Consider the following 14,163-nt stretch of genomic DNA (forward strand, 5'->3'; position numbering starts at 1 on the left):
GTGTTTCAGAGATATCAGCTCTAGAGATGTCTGCCTTCTCTCCAGTATAATGAAACTAGATGGCACTCAGCTTGTGGTGCTCAAAGAGCCTTGATACAGCATGATTTCTGGAAAGAGACATTGCTGTTGCTGTTGCTGTGAGTTTTTTTATTTTTTTTATTTTGGCGCTTTGAGCAACAAGCCTAGTGCCATTTAGTTTCATTATATTGGCATTTCTATGGCTGATATTTCCAAAACTCTACAACTCAAAACTATCCAGATCGATAAACAGCACTACAGGTAAGAGGAAAGATATGTCTTCTTGATTTGGGAGTGAACTGTCCCTTTAAGAAGAAAAGATTTAATGCGTTACATGTTAATACATCTGTAATTATAACCCTTTGATCGTGAATGAGTGAATTGTGCACAATAAGTACATTTACTTGACACCCTGAGCACAGTTTGCTCTGAATTCTTCTGCACTTTTACTGAAATAATTGTTTTTATTTGTACTTGTCGATTTCCTCAAACTGAAGTGTGGAACATAAAACAACACAACACTCCCATTTAATGGTCATGTAACTATATACATATAAAAGCCTTTCAGATTGGTTTGTTGATCAGATCTGGTCTAATGTAGGGGGGAGAGTCCACATGAAGCCCACTGACTGTCCCATATCCATCTGACCAACAGATAAGATTTCGGTGCAGACAGTCGGGTCACTGGCTGTTTTTAAAAATACACATCCAGCTCAAGTATAGGCACCGTGATAAAATGTGAAAAGTGCAGCTGCGTTAGACAGGAGGGAATGTATGCGGGGGTTTGTGACACCTCAGATGAAGGCCGTCTGGCAGATAAACACCCAAGTGACAACAACTCAGCAACAACACACCCACATGAGGAGGGAGCCGCTGCGCACGTCTGACTGCTCAGGCTCTCGGGGGGTCAGTCTGCGTCAGGCACGGAGGCCAGTCTGGGGTCGAGGGCCACCATGCAGGGGCCTCTGCAAGATGCCAAATAAAAAGCAGAAGTAGGTCACAGTGAATTTTGCCGTTATCTTCCTCTGGTAACTGGTAACAGTTTTGGTCAGATCACATTCAAAGAGCCTTTCAGATTTGGTTCCTGTTTCTTAAGAGAGCTCTGACTAAAATTTATATAAATATACTCAGAAGAGAAGTAAAAACAGAGAAGTAAAAAGACTGAAGATGTCCCCTCCTACCCCTGATGTCTATCTGCAAGAATACAGTACATGTACAATAAGTCTAACAAGTGCTAAAGTAATTTCCCACAGTAGTTTGGAGTTTAAAGTTTGTCTGTTTGAGTCCACAGCCTGGCTGGACCCTCTGTTTTCTGGAGGCAAAGGCAAAATTGCTGCTACATATATGACGTTTAAAGGTATACTCAGGTAATTTAGAACTGGCATTAAGTTTGGGGGACAAGGCACAGCACAGGTACAACTACACAGAAACAGAGTGATCAAGAAGAGATACGTAAAAACAAGAACACAAAGAGACAAAAAAGTGGCACAAATGACTACGAGGAGAAACAAAAGTACCATAAAATAGGCACAAAAATATCACAAAGAGACATAAAAGTACCACAAGGAAGCATTAAAGTACCACAGATACACAAACTGACTACGAGGAGACACAAAGGTACCAAAGGAAAAGCAAAGGTACCACAAAGAGAGACAAAATGACTTCGAGGAGACAAAAAAAGTACCACGAAGAGACACAAAAACATCACAGAGAGACAAACGTACGACAAAAAGACACAAAATCTCTATGAAGAGACACAAAAAGACAACAAAGAGATATGAAATGACTAAGAGAAGGCACAAAAGTACCACGAAGAGACACAAAAGTACCAGATAAAAGTACCACAGAGACACACAACAACTACCAAGAGACACAAAAGTACCACAGAGACACAAACGTACCACAAAAAGACAAAATGACTACGAAGAGACACAAAAAGACAACAGAGACAAGAAATGACTAGGAGAAGACACAAAAGTACCATGAAGAGACACAAAAGTACCACATAAAAGCACCATAGAGACACACAACAGCTACCAGGAGACATTAAAGTACCACAGAGACACAAATGTACCACAAAAAGACACAAAATTACTATTTAGGAGACACAAAAGTATCACAAAGAGATAAAAATCTATCACAGAGACACAAATTGCAGAGACAAAACAAGTACGAGACACCAAACTACACAGAGACATAAAAGCCCCACAAGGAGACATAAAATATCACAAAAAGGTAATACTAAATACTACTTAGAGACAGTGTGTCTCTTTCAATCTTTATTCCTCAACAGATGGAAGAAAAGTTTGGAGGATGGAGGGAAATAAGAAACACCACAAAGGTGACCAGACAGAGGACTGAACCGTTCTGTCCTTTTTCTCCTCCTTCTTTCACCACTTCATTGCTTCATACAAATATTAAACCATCAGATGTCTCATTCTTCAATCTTAAATTCCTTCTGTGTTTATATACAAATTCTCCATGATAAAGTGATCAACATACACGTTTACCTGAGACATTTAGTAACTCTGAGAGTAGAATATAAAACATGTGTGAGCATGGCTGAACTTTGTTAAAGCCCACAGTCTGTGTGAAGACTGAGGAAATGAAAAAAGCACAAAAACACAGGGCATCAAGGGGAATCTTCAGCACCATGGACAGCTCGTCTTTTGTCCTCCTATCACTGCAAAATCAAACAGACGTTTTAAAGGGCCAGTACACCCACTCTCTGTCTGTCAGCTATTCTGCCTGAAGAGATCTCTGAACACACTGAAGATGGGAGGAGACATGTTCGGGGTTTTGTGATGTCACTCAGCTCCAACAATAACAACAATAAAAATGAAAAAGCTACGAGCAGACGAACAGTCTCACAGCAGTGAATCTATTGATTTGTGTACATGGACACTTATTTTTCCTCATTTCATGCAGCATGATTTTGAAACTAATGTACTATCCACCAATCTGTTTTCATTCCAAACTTGTCAAATATGTCAGGTTGGTCAGTGGCCCTATAGACCCTTTTACAGCCAACGGTCTCCCCCAGTCATCCAGACTAGTTATAAAGCTGCAAACATTGAATTAGACAGTTCACCAGCACCAAAGTCACCAAAATGCTTGTTTGTTGCTTATGTACAGTTGTCAAAATCGATATTCCTCTGGTTGACTCATGTTTTACAGAATCACGACAGGATTTTGACCATTTCAGAGCAATCAGCGGCGTCTATGGCTGCAAGTTATTGAACGTTTCGACTGAACTGAAGATGCGATGAAAACTGCTCCTGTTTGCAGCTCCTATTGCGGTTCGCCATACTTTCGCTGCCAAATTCCATGCATAACTTGCTCATTGTTTACAAACTGTAAAAGGGTCTATAATTCAAACTGTGAGACTGTTGGTACCCCTCTACTGTCTGTTTCACACAGGCAGGGCTCCGTGGTCAAGTTATCAATAATAAAAATGCAATGTCTGGGTAGATTTTCAAAATAAAGGCACAAAAACTGTTGTTTGGTTAGGTTTAAAATCTTTATTGTATATGTTAAAATAAGTAACTTTATTATATTACATCTTGTGCACTAAGCTACATAACACACGTAACTTAAAAAGAAGCCAACGCTGACTTTCACAACCTTAATATCACATCATCGGACCTCAGCGGCACGTTAAAACATGATTTGGGGGGGGGGGGGGGGGGGGGTAGCTCCAGTAATTTTGCTAGTCAGGTACCTACAGTGTCACAGTTTGAATCATGACCAAACTGCCATATTTGACATGTTGGGAGTGAGAATACCCTGGAAAGTCGTGTGTTTTTAGCCAATCCATCCACTGATTATTCCTGTCTATGTGCGCAAATCTACAATTATAACTATAATTTTCATAACTATTTTATGAACTGCTGGGCTGGACAGGTGAAACAAAACTAAGGGTAGGATGCACACGCCAACAGCTGAAAGTGACAGTAAACTTTAAAATAAGTGAAAACCCCTGTGTGAGTGTGGTATGGGTTCATACTTGCTTTAATTTTACTACATAAAGTGTTTTTTGTGATTGTTTAAATTAATAAGGGGAAACAGACAATGCAAACAAATCTAAAGCAAAAAGCAGGAGACCCCCCAGCAACAGTCTATTAATGGCGTGTATCTATGGGAGGAATGATACAGCAAGTAAAACCTGTGTCATGTTCAGACGAGGAGCTAAACTTGAAAAAATGTCTACCTGTCCTTTAACTTCATATTGATATGAGGGTCATCATAACAGGGACAAAGACAAGGACTAGGATAACAGACAGTTTTTCTAAGATCGGCTGACACTCTGTTAATATGTCTCAAAAAGCTGGCAACTCGTGTCACTCCCTGAACATATGAAGGAGCTTTCTAGGACAGTTACAGTTACAGAGATGACAGATGCATCTGGGATGCAATTTCATCTGGAATCTTCTGCAGGGTGGAGTGCATGCTCTGTGAATAACTTTCAAATATAATAGCAATGAATTGGATTTTAAATGATATATTAAAGGGCCAGTGTGTGAAATTTACATGGATCTATTTTCAGAATATGCCAGAAATTGAATGTGATATTCATAAGTATGCTTTCATTAGCGATAATCACCTGAAAATAAAAATCATGTTATCTTAGAATGGGCCCTTTATATCCACAGAGGGAGCAGGTCCTCTTCCTCAGAGTCTGTCATGTTGCACTCCCATGTTTCTACAGAAGCCCAGAACAGCCAAACTGTTAAGACTTGCACTAGGAACCAAAAAGCAGACCGCAGACAAAAGGTTAAGAAAAAGAGTAAGGTGAGATCACTGGTCTTGAACCTGGGGCACAGACAAAAGCAGAGTCATGCAGCCAAAAAATAATGATCTGGCAAAGACTGAAGAACTGGGATTCTTAACTGCAGCAAGAACACAGACAAGACCAAGATGACAAACAGGACACTAGGAAAGACAAAGGAGTGGAAAAACAGCTGAAAACAAAAATGTGAGGGTGGCACGGCCAGACCATGACACAAACCAAACACTGGCTTAGAGCCTCATAAGATTTTTGATTTTTTATTTTGTAAGTTTCACAGACAGCATGGGTTCTCCTACAAGCTTGGAAGGGGAGGGTGAGGCGAGATGTTTGCAACCTGCAAACTCACCACTAGATGCCACTAAATGTTACACACTGCTCCTTTAAGAACTCTATGGCTAAAAAAAAATAGAAGTGTGGACTTAAGTAATATCTCGTCATTCTTGGGGAAGCAGTTTGTCTTAAATGATGGAATATCTCATCAACGGCGGGGAATGAGTTAAGACCTTAAGTTTAGGACTTGGGACATGCCTGTCTTGACTTTGGACTTGAGTGCAAATACTTGAAGATTACTTGTGACCTGCAAAGAACTGTAGAACTGAGGGGAACTTCATAGCTGGTGTTAATTCTCTGTGAGTTCTTCACTATGAGAAACGCCTTTCAGTGTTATGATCCATCATGAATATAAAATATTGGTTAGTGCAGCTTTGACTACAATAATTTATATCTGTAGTCTAGTTTTCCTAAACCTATCCCACCAGCTACAAATGGGTTATAGAAAACTATAATATCTAAGAATAAAAATACTTAGCATCAGTGTCAATTGGATGAGACGTAGATTGTAAGTGAGTTAAACCATCACTATAGCTTACATTAGAGTAGAACTCAGCCAGCGTCAAGGAGTCCAGTCTAATTGGAATGAATAACTTGGCATGCTGATGGTTGGCTGGCAGGGACCCTGAACTCACCACCAGGCTATGAACGGGGTTGTGATGTCTGCTGTTGGTAGGCAACAAAACCTCCCCGCCGCCCCCCTGCCAGCAGTGTAATACAGTAGATGCTGAGTGGGAAACCAAAGATGACCCTGAGCCGAACTGGGTGAAACTCTGCTCCCCTTGTGTCAAAGACTGAGACACAAGTATGTAGCCAGTGTCCTATACTGATGAGAACTTATAGTAACGTGAAAAAGCGAATGTATGGTTGTATAAGTGCGGTATTCTGTGCCTCAGTGTGTTCTGAACACAGCTTTGAGTCTTACTGTCCCAAAGTGGTCATCACTGTCAGCTTTCTAGTGATGCTGTGGCAGCCAAAAAGATAAATTTTAGTTTGGGTACATTCAGAGTGCAGGTAAAATGGTTCAGACCAGATACTGACCTGAGCTTAACTGCAGGCCTCTGCCTCCAGGAGTCAAGGGAGGAATGGAGATGCAGCTCACCTACATGGTCTAGACATTCTGGGGAGTTACCATCACCTGCGCAACTCAAAACTGAGGGAGGAGTTTTTGATCAGTATGTTGGCGCCCTGTAGTAGAGGATCTGGCAAAGAGAGTGAGTTAGTGTGAGTTAGTACTGGAGGAAAGATAATGTAACATGTAGAAAAAGAAGTTGAGGTTGAAGCTGTGACACTATGAACATCATTTCCAGCTGACAAAAGTAGTTGTGTTAACAATGGAATAAATAGAGCTTGACAGAGTTCAAACCCTGCCTACATTCAAACCTCCACACATCTGACAAAGTCACTGAGGGTGGGTGTGAGTGTCAGATTGTCTTTTTGATAGAAAAACTGTCTGCCTCTTTCACCCTGTGAAAACGGGGGTTGAGACAGTAACCGTGGTTACATGAACACTATTTTTTATTCTGATTTAATTCATTCAGATTGAAGATTTGGGGTTAACTGTTTACATGGGAAGTGATCTCAATGGTCTGGTGTTTACATGTGGTGACGCCTTTAATAGGAGCAGCTGTGTGACCTGCACAAAGATGAATACATCATGCATCATGCACTGATCTGCACCCTGAAGATGGATATCTTGTCTGTTCAATGCAGTAGTTGCTGTTCTTGTGTTACTTTTTTTTTTGGTTAAGATATGTTTTTGGGCTTTTTGCCTTTATTGGATAGGACAGCTGAAGAGCAGACAGGAAACAGGGTGAGGAGAGGGCGGATGACACGCAGCAAAGGGCCGCAGGCGGGAGTTGAACCAGCGGCCGCTGCATTGTGTTATTTTTAACATAACAAAGCATGTTCATTCCTACAGAAGGCAAGTAAAAGACGGCTAAAGGTGGTTGATCTGACAAGTTTAATCAAATCAGCCAAATAACAAAAACAAAATGTAATTAAAGCAGCTTCTTATTATTCAAATTGATTCACATGAGAGGGAATGAAAGCAGAAATGGTACATTCAGCTGCCCTGTTCATTAACCTGGAGGTGGCAAAAGTACACACGTTCTGTTCTCAAGTAGAAGTACTGATACTTGTGTAAAAAAAGAAAGGCTACAAGTACTGATTCTTTACTACAGTAAAAGTGAAAAAGCACAGGTTCTGAAATGCATTCAAAGTGTAAAATTATATTATTCTATGTGTTGTTATGTCATTTTTGTCTCGCTACGTCTTTTCTGCTATTTTCTTCTTGTTACTTCATACTTGTCTTGTTGCATCTTTCATGTTATTTTTGTCCTATCATGTACTGTTCACATCACTTTCTTGTTACTTTCTGTTTGGTCGTTTTTGTATTGTTAAGTTTTGTTATGTCATTATTGCATTGTTCCTTCTTTAATGTCATTTTTGTCTTGTTTCTTCATGTTGGTCTTGATGCAACTTTTCCATTATGTTTGTCTTGTTATGTACTGTTATGTTGTTTTCTATCATTTACATCTTATTTTGTCTTTTATATAATTTTTCGTCTTTTTATGCGTTGTTATGTTATTTTTGTCCTGTTACACCTATTGCTTTATTTTCATCTTGTGTAACTGTATTAGTCTTATGTTGTTTCTGTCTTGTTATGTCTTTTTGTGTTGGCAAATCAAAAATAAGTGATACTTCCCCTCATGTGCATTAAAAGTAAAGTAACAGCCTGTTACATGAAAATGTAAAGTTTAGAAAGTACAGATATTTGTGTTAAAATGTAGGGAGTAAAAGTAAAAACTTGTTAGAAAAATAAATACTCACATAAAGTACAGATACGTGAAAAATCTTACGTATGTTAGTTAAGTATTTGTACTTAGTTACTTCCTATCTCTGATTTAGTCCCAGTCTTCTGTAAAGGATGCTGGTAAGAACAACTGATTCATCTCAACATTTTCCCTCTTAGACAAGTTTTAGATCTGGCGAAATTCCAGCTGTCTGCTGGCCCAAACCAGTATGAGGAGCTCGGTTGTGGCTCCTAACGTTGACTGGAGCTAAATTACTGTAAACCCAGCCGCACAAACAGGATATATTTAGCGTCCTATTTTAGAAAGTCGGGCCTGGTGACTGCAGGTCTTGAGGAGATACGGTTACTTCTGGAGTCCACATTAAAACAGCAGGCGGTCAATCATGTCGGGCCATTAGTCAAAAAGGATTATGAAGGGGGTTAACGAGAAGAGTGCACAGATAAATAGACCCTTCCTTTCCACTGCTGTCATTAGTCATTGTCACGATCTACAGTATGTCTCCATAGCAGCAAAAACAAATATATGCATATCTTTAACATTGAGGTCATACATGTAATATACTGTTTAGAGCTCTGAAGAGTCATGAAATACCCTGTAAAAGCTATCTGTGTCTCCAGGCACAGCAAGACAGCTTATTTAATAGCTAATAAAGACACTTCGGTTACCTGCATGAGTCATGATTAAAGGGCCGCTCTGCACATTTTACACATGAAGATCAGTTTACTCATCATGAGGAGTACTACTGAGCCTGTGAAAATATTTGTGTCATGTTTTCTGCAGCTCTGCAGGGAGCTTTCTGAAGGCTGAGAGAGTAAAGGTGCTTTCAGGTAGCCACCATAGCTCATGGCTGCCTCTGAGCCAACAGCCTGCACACCGCCGACTGAAATCTAATCACGCTGCTACGCACAGCTAGTTGTGGCTTAAAATAGAGGAATTTTGGCTAGCAATATGCAATATATATAGCAAGTTTAGCTAACTGGTATCATAAACTTTTATTGTCCCTGACCGGATGATCAGATTTTAAAACTTTTTAAAAGTTTTAAAAGTTTTTCTTCACTGATCTGTCTGTTCTGTACTGACAGCTGTATCAATCAGGAAACTCAATAAAATCCTGAATTGTTCCCTTAACTGTGGTTTGTGTGATTGCTGAGGCGTTCCACAGCAGTGTACTGAAAAAGCTGAACTATCATAAATTCTGAATGCAGTGTCAGAGAGCCATGTGCATTCCTGAGACCAGCGACAGTCTGAAAAGCACCTTAAATTAACCCTGATGATGTCACCTGAGAGGGTCTAACTGGAGGCACCAGAGATCCAGTTGCATTATATGTTTTTGTTGAGGATGTTTGGGTTCTGGATGGGCTAAAGATGGCTAAATGGCTGGCATAACATGGTGATGTCAGCTGGTTGGTCAGTCTGCCACTTTGGTCCCAGACTGAAATGACTCAACTGTGAAATGATGGATTGTCATGAAATTTGGTTCATGTACTCATGTTCCCCTCAGGATGACTTGTAATAATTTGGTGATCCTCTGAGTTTTGGTTTGTCCAACACTTTGGTGTATGAGCAAATACATGCAAAACAGGAATGTATCTATGCAGGGTCCTACAGTATGTTCCCAGGGTCATTATTTCCAGAGGTCCTGTTCCCAGGGTCCTAATGTTGGAGGGTCTTAATAGGTTCCTAGAGTCCCTATCCTCCCAGAATCCTAAGTTCCCAAGGTCCTATGTTCCAAGGGTCTTAGGTTTCCAAGGTCTTGTGTTTCCAGTGTTCCCAAGTTCCCAAGACCTAATGTTCCTGAGTCCTAAGTTCTCAGGGTCCTATGTTTTCAAGGTCTTATGTTCCAGAGGTCCTCTGTTCCCAGTGTCATAGTTCCCAGGGTCTGTAGTTCTCAAGGTCCTATGTTCCTAGGGTCCTAATGTCAGAGGTTCCCAATACTTTCCTAAGTCCCTATTTTCCAAGTATCCTAAGTTCCCAGGGTCCTCAGTTCCTAGGGTCTTAATTTTCCAAGGTCTTATGTTTTCAGGGTCAAGTTCAAGTTCTAAAAGCCTAATGTTTCCAGGTCCCAAGAGGTCTCATGTTCCCAGTTTCATACTTCCCAGGATCTGTGGTTCTTAAGGTTATATGTTTCCAGGGTCTGAATTTCCCAGGATCTTATGTTCTCAGGGTCCTAAGTTCCAAGGGTCCTAGTAGGTCTCTCAAGGTCCTATGTTCCCAGGGTCTTAAATTTCCAAGATCTTATGTTATTAAGTTCCTAACTTCCCAAGGTCCAATGTTCCCAGTGTCCTATGTCCCCAGGGTCTTAGGTTTCCAAGGTCTTATTCTCTCAAGGTCCTAAATTCCCAATGTTTACTGTTCCCAAAATCGTATCTTCAAAAGTTCTTATTTCCCAAGTGACCTAAATTTCTGAAGTCCTATGTTCCCAGTGTCCTATGTTATATGCAAACCTCTAACCCTAACCCATTAGGTGCTATATATAGAGCTGGGAAACATAGGACACCAGGAATATAATGACCCCTGCAAAACTATGACATTCCCATGATCCTTTGTTGTACTTTGTGTTTTGTGCTAATTAGCAATATTAGCATGGTAATATTCTAGACTGAGAGGGTGAGCATGATAAACATTAAACCTGCTAATATAAGCATGTTAGCATTTAGCTCAAAGCACAACTGTACTTAAGTACAGCCTCACAAAGCCACTAGTCTTACTCTTATCATTTATGAACCTGTGACACCATGACCAAGCAGAAATCTACTAGTTGCCATGTACTTAAGGTCTTTTCTTTAATATCAGTAAAACTTGCATGAAACATAGTGTGAAACAAAGATTTGCAATCATGGTCCAGAAGAAGAATAGAAGAATAAGATTATTGTGTTGTAAGTGTGAGAGGTCATGATGTACAGTGTGCACTCTGCTGCAGGGTTCTTGAGTGCAGCGCAGCACCTGATACAGAAAATGATCTGTAATTTCAGAGAGGATATGTTAGTGCTAACTGCTAACAAGTAGCTGAGTTCCAGAGAACCTCTGTAATCTGTTTTCCATCTGGTACTGGACTTTTCATCAGCCCAGCGAGGGGGCCGAGATAATAAAAGATTAGAAGTGTTCATGTCATCATGTGCTCTTCTTGACTCTGAACTTGACTCTTAACTGCCAATAAGTGTAATTATACGTCCATCTATCTGCTCATCTGTTTCTCCCCGCCTTTCTCTCAGTGCAGGCCCTTGGAGCTCCACTGCATTTAGTGAGGGTGCACTGTAAAAAATCATACAAGAATTTAATGGAACCAATTAATCTTTTCTTAGTAACTTTTCTTAGTTTTAGTTATTCAAGTTAATTAAACTGAAAATGTCTAGTATTTATTTTCAGAACACTCCAAAACCTGTAAACATGAGTTCCTTTAACTTGAAATCTTTTGACTTGAAAAGATGAGTTGAATGAACGTACTGTACAAAGTTCAATCAACTCATTCATTGTTTCACACATTGTCTGTCTGTTTATTATATCATTTCTTTGTTGTAAAGCACATTGGACTGCATTTCCTGTATATAAGTTTATTACTATTATTATTAGTATCATTATTATGATTGTACAAAATTACCCCAACTTGTCCTTTCAAATTCAGCCAACTTGCAATTTACTGGCACCCTGTACACCAACTTATTTCAGTTAAAACAAATATTTTTCAGTTTTTTACGTGTAATTTACTGGCCATGAAAAAACCTAAAAGACCTTGAACCAAGTTACAGGTTGTTAGCTTAGCCTAGTTTGACTGGAATCTGTACACAAACAGAAATGTGAACTTGACATTTGTGTTTTTTAAATGCTGGGAATATTTCTCAGTGAATAACAGACAGTCAGGTGCAGCTTCCTGTCATCACAGCGAGGCTGTCCGCTTTGACACCATCGTCCCTGAACAGAGTCCAGAAACTGAACTGTTGTTCTGTAGTTCAAGCACATAACTGCACATAAGCACAAACTTTTTTCCTACTACACTTGTATTTATTACATAATCTTTAGTGAAGTGTTACATGAAAGTTGTTATCTATACTCTTAACAGAGCAGACATGTAATACCCTCCTCTCGGCCCTGACTTTGACTGTCCGTGCCCTCTGACCCCGGTAACTTCTTCTGCCACCCACAGTGAGGACAGCACATAGTCCACACGTGTTCTGAACTATTCTCAACTACAGTAAACATGTTTGTTCAGCAGGCTGAGATCTACTGTTGTATGAAGCTTCTGGTATTTTCTGCATGCAAGTGACACACTCAGACAAGATGATGGATGAACTGACTGAAGCAGCAGGTCACATATTACTGTCTGACCTTCACTGAAAGCTTGTTATATTCAAAATGATCCGCTTCTCTCAGGTTTGTTCTTGTGCTGCCTGAATCCATTTATGTTGATTCTGTCGTCTGTAGGATGAATCTTTTCTTTCCACCACCAGAGAGCAGTGTGGGTTATTTTACTGACAGCAGCACCTGTGACTGTTTGAGTTTGTCAAGCCATGAAAGACTGAATGTTAAAGCTGCATCTCTTTTTAATTAAGAGTACAATATATTCATTTTGGAACATGATAAATCAGTATGATGAATCACTGTTCAGTTATGACAATTATAACACAAATGCACAGCAATTTGAGTTAGGCTGTTTCTTCAAATACGAGCATTGTTGACGCTCCAAAAAAGTAGTAAAAATCACCTACTGTGAATTTTATTTTAAGCATCAACTTAAACTTTAAAATGCATTTTCTGTGAAAAAAAATAAAGATATGTTACTGTGTTTTCAAACTTTGAGCATCATTGTAAATACACAAATAAAATAATTTAGAAAATTGGGGATTTCCTGATTTTCTCTACCCAATGGAAAAACTTAGTGATCTGAGTTGTCAAGTATGTTGCTTTTTATGACAAACATTGCAAAAAAAATAACCTTAAATCATCTCTACTGAAGTGTTAAATTAATGTTTGCAAATCAAATTCATATTAATAACTAAAACAATGTAATCTTCAACAATAAGCTGCTGTTTGTGTTAGCTGTGGTGTCGCTCAGTGCCGGACCAGTTTCATAAATTCTTGTTTCCATTGGCCATTTAGACACAAAAACCTGGGACATTAGTCTCCAGATTGAAAAATACTGAAGTTACCTAAAACTGCTGCAGTAAATGCATGTTTCAGAAATGACATCTTTGCTTATTTTGCAGATAAATGGCAGCTAGCAAAGTCTGCTATGCTAGCTTTGACTGTTAGCATCAATATCCATGGATTTAACAGTGTTACATTTAGTTAAAATGTAGTTCAAAATACACAACTAAAAAATAGAAAAGATGATCTTTACCTCTTTTTTGTTGGTCTCAAGGTTCACCAGGTGTTGGTCGCCCAGCATGTCAGACAAGTTACGTGTGTCAATTAAACTGGTAAAACAAAGGAAAAGGCAAAAAAAAAAAAAAAAGGCAGACTGAAGCTAAGAAAGCTTCAAAGTGATTTAATCACAAAAAAAGTAATGAAGGAACAGACTTACATAGATGATGGGTAGTCGAGAACACAAAACTAAAGCTGGCAAAATCCAATATAAGGTAAAAGTCCAAAAAATATTTTAGCATGATATATGAAACAGTTTCGTTTGAAATAATATCATAATGTCATTTTATTAACTGATTATCTGAACAATGAGACCACAGTTGTGGGACATGAACAAAAGTGGTGTTTGGACCCATAAAAAGCTAAGTTAATAAATCAAATTATTTCAGAATTATTTTTGTCAAGATGTTTAATAACACTGTGCAAATATTCATCAAGCATCCTATGAGATATTTGAACATAAATCCAAAATTCCACTGCTGGGATTAAAAGTGCCCATTGTTAAAGAAACACCCTTGGATGCTCTTTGTTGTTTATACTAAAATCAAATGGCAGATTATAGAAAATAAAAGGCTAAAGTGCACTTTTGGTTTAAAGCTGTTATAGGCAGTTTCTTTTTGGCGTCACTGGGCAAAAATTCTATGATAACTTTCAATCATAATGTAAATCAAGTGTCTGCTCGTCCTCTTGGCTCTCTTCTTATGTTTTAGTAAATCTAGACTGTGACGGGAGACTTGGACCAATCACAGGTCATTTCAGAGAGACGGACATCCTATTGGCTGTTCTACAAGTGCCAATGTGTGGGCATATCAGATGGTGAAAATCCTGCTTCAGTGGCAGAAAACCCAACAG

Source organism: Lutjanus erythropterus, chromosome 23, assembly GCF_056507025.1.
Source record: "Lutjanus erythropterus isolate fLutEry1 chromosome 23, fLutEry1.hap2, whole genome shotgun sequence".
NCBI classification, from domain to species: Eukaryota; Metazoa; Chordata; class Actinopteri; order Lutjaniformes; family Lutjanidae; genus Lutjanus; species Lutjanus erythropterus.